The 3839-nt window shown below is 48.0% G+C and overlaps 1 pseudogene; it reads right to left on the bottom strand.

Annotated features, from left to right (window-relative positions):
* Window positions 1–2999: 2999 nt before the first annotated feature.
* On the bottom strand, window positions 3000–3597 carry LOC102874731 (annotated as a pseudogene).
* Window positions 3598–3839: the final 242 nt, after the last annotated feature.

Here is a 3839-nt window from a genome sequence, read left to right as displayed (position 1 = left end):
GGGGTGGAGCTCCCCGATTGAACACGCGTGGAAGGAGGAGTGGCGTCCACTTCCATAATAGCTTGCCTCCGGAAACCCTATGAACTTGGAGAGAGGATGAAAGGCACCCAAGCGTCAAGGACTCTCCTTCATAGGGGTGCTATGAGTCGCCTGCGACTCTACGGCACTTAACAACAACAACATGCAAAACCTATACTTGGATAAGGAAGTAGAAGTCAGAACAGAGTAGGGAAACACTACATGGTTCATGATTAGAAAATGTGTGTGTCAGGGTTGCATCCTACATCCATACCTTTTCAATCTATGTGCAGAACAGATTATTCAGGAAGCTGAATGTAACATCAGGATTGGTGGAAGATTCATCAACAACCTGTGTTATGCAGGTGACACAATCTTGCTTACTGAAACAGAGGAGGACATGAGGCATTTGTTGCAGAAGGTCAAGGACTGCTGTCTTCAATACAGATTGGAGCTCAACATCAAGAAAGCAAAGATTCTCACTACTGGGCCAGTTGATAGCTTCATGACAGACAGTGAAGAGACTGAGATTGTTAACAACTTCAGTTTGCTTGGTTCCACAATCAACACTCTTAGCACCAGCCATCAGGAAATCAAAAGATGAAGTGCATTGAGGAAGTGTTGTCAGGGACCTCTCAAGAGTACTAAAGAGCAACAACAACACTCTGGCGGCTAAATTGTGCTTGACACAGGCCATGGTCTTCTTGATTGCTATGCATGAGGGAGGTGGACAATAATTAAGGGTGACAAAAAAAGAATTGATGCCTTTGAATTGTGCTGGAGAAGAGTGTTGAACATACCACAGACTGTCAGGATAACAAACAGGTCTGTCCTGGGGAAGTTAAAGCCAAGCTACACTCTCAGGCAAGGATTTGGAAGCTCTGTCTCACATACTTTTGGCATCTGGCCAGGAGGGACCAGTTCTTAGACAGGGACATCATGTTTGGAATGGTAGAGGGACTGCACAGGTAAGGAAGACACACGATGAGATGAACTCAGTGACTGGAACAATGGGATCAGGTCTGTCAGAGATGATGAAATTGGCTCAGGATAAAGCAGAGCTCAGAGTCTGTATATAGGCTCGCTATGAGTTGCAGTTGACTTGATGGCACAAAACAAGAGGGTGGGGTTTGTATCGCATCCTAATCCCACACTTCCTGATACATTAGAGCCCATTAAAGCAGTCACTATGTCAACCCACTTCTTTGAGAGTCTTCTTCTCCTTTGTCAATTCTCCACCCTCCTAAGTATCATGTCTCTCTCCAAGGAATAGCCCCTCTTAGCAACATCCTGAAGTATATGAGGTGAAGCCTTATCATCCTGGCCTCCAATGATCATTCCAGCTGTACCCTCTTTAACACATACTTGTTTGTTCTTTTGGCAGTCCATGGGATATTCAACACTCTTCTCCAACACAACTCAAAGGCGTCAATTCTTCAGTCATTCCTATTCTTTGTCTAGCTTTCAGATGCTTAGCAAAGTTTCAGAAAGATGATGGCCTGAAGAAGACAAACCTTAGTTTTCAAACTAGTATCATTATGCCTCAATAATTTGGAGGAGTCCCTAAATGCAGACTTTTACAGTCCATCTCCCAATTTCCTGACACCTGGTACCAAGGAGGTTCATTAAGTGCGGATCCAAGCAAAATGAAGTTGTTAATAGTTCTAATTTCCTCCCCATTCATCATGATGTTGCCTATTGGTCCAATAGAAAGAATCTTTGTTTTCTTTACATCGAGATGCAATTCTTATTGAAGGGTGTATTCTTTGATTCTTTGCACCCAGTGTTTCAAGTCTTCTTCACTTTTAGCAAACAAAGTTATGTCATCTGCAGGTTATTGATGAGTTTCCCTGTGATTTTGATACCACGTTCCTTCTCATAGAGTGAAGCATCTCAAATAATTTGCTAATCATAGACTGAATGTGTATGGCGAGAGACTACAACCTTGACACATTCCCTTCCTAATACTAAGCCATTCAATATTCTCTTGTTCAGTTCGTGAAACAGTCTCCTGATCCAGGCATAGGATGTCTGCTTGTGCTTTATTGACTATGCAAAGGCATTCAACTGTGTGAGTCACAACAAGTTGTGGCTGACATTGAGAAGAATGTGTGCTGGATTGTGCTCATGTGAAATGTACACCTAGATAAACCGTAAACACTCTTAATTAAGATGAATTATGAGATTTACACAAGATGCCTTGTTGTTTCTATGACCCTTTTGTACCATTACATTCTTAGTAGTAAGTTTGAGTTAGCAAGAAAATATTTCTTCTGAAACTTATTATATGCATGCATACTTAAAATGCATAATTTTCTCACTTTACAGAAACATGTTGACTTTTACTGACTGACTTACACCCTCTTTTTGTCGAACAATTCAATATTTACTTAGGAATGTTTTCCTTGTTTTTTCACAATGTTCTCTCTTTTTTCCCCCTGGGAGTAGGAAAGTCATTTAATACAAAACTCACGTAAAGAAAACTACATAGGCAAAATGGAAAATTCATTAAATAACCAGTGAAGTCGGCATGGGAATGTCAATCAAGACCCAATATCCCTGCACTGTTTTCTCTCTTTTTTGCTTTCAGCTGATGCCTTAGGCCACTTCATGTCAGAGGCCAAGGTCATCTGCTAGGTGGGATTAGTGGACACAGGTCAGCACCCCAGATACCCACTGGACGGGTGAAATAGGAGGAGCAGTGGGTCTCCGTACTTTGTGCTCTTACTTTCTAGACTTCTTAGGCCTTTATCATCGGCCCCGGCCACAGCTGCAGAGGGCATTCCAGTTCTGTAGCCAGGAGAAAAGGGGCCCCAGAAGAACCTCAGTTCCTTCCTCTCCAAATTGCTTTGAGGCGGAAGCAAACGGATAGGCACTGTGTGTCCATGTGGCAAAGAGACGTGGGCACTGGAAGCTTCTTGGTGGGTTGTCTTCCCAACTCTGACAGCTGCTACAATGGTCATGACTTTTTCCACCTCTGTCTACTTATCTGACCAGAAGAACAGCTTCCGTATGAGCGTCTTCTCCTCCTTGCTTGTCACTCGCACCGTCTTTCCCTCCTGCGGGACCTTCTCTTGGTGGAATCAGACCGCTCTTGTAGTACTGCAGCTCCTCCTGAACCACCAGCTGCTGCGCCTTGAGCTTGTTGCATTCCTGAAGCACGTCCCTCAGCTGCTGCAACGTGAAGCACGGCCAGTTGGGGTCCGTCAGGTCCACCACCATCTTGTCCAGGCCCAGGTTCACCTTGGCGCCGGCTCACGGGCCCCCAGCGCGCAGCGTCTGCACCTCCTGGGGAAGGCTGTCCCTCTCCATGCGCAGCTCCTCCTCCTCCAGGTTGGCCTCGCTCAGCAGTGCCTCCAGCATCTCCAGGACCCAGATGGTCTTGAACTGCAGCTGTGTCACGCGGGGGTCGCTGCCCAGGGCCACCAGCTCTCGGCCCATCACGTAGGAGATGTCATAGACGTCCTCGGCGGTCAGCTGCGAGGGACTCTTGCCCAGGGCGCCCTCGGGCCCGGCCTCGCTGCCCTCTTCCTCCTCCTCCTCCTTCTTGGCGGTCTCGCGCACAGCAGGCTCCTCCATGGCCACCAGGCCCCAGCAGCCTCAGCCGAGTTGTCTCGGCCTCTCTGAGCCCAACTTCCTCCAGGTCGCTGAGAACTTGCCGCGGGGCCGCCTTGGCGGCGGCGGGAGGCGGGGGGTCCCGGGGGGGGGGGGGGGGCACCAATCCGCGCGAGGACGCGGCGCTGCGCACGGTTCCCAGAGGATGCGCGGGCTGGCAGGCACCGGGCAGCGGAGGGCAGCCCCTGAGATGGACCCCGCCAGGA

This window comes from Elephantulus edwardii, unplaced genomic scaffold, assembly GCF_000299155.1.
Source record: "Elephantulus edwardii isolate Elephantulus edwardi_28Jun2011 unplaced genomic scaffold, EleEdw1.0 scaffold01463, whole genome shotgun sequence".
NCBI lineage: Eukaryota > Metazoa > Chordata > Mammalia > Macroscelidea > Macroscelididae > Elephantulus > Elephantulus edwardii.
The sequence above is the reverse complement of the archived record's forward strand: the minus strand, read 5'-3'. Positions and strand labels throughout refer to the sequence as shown.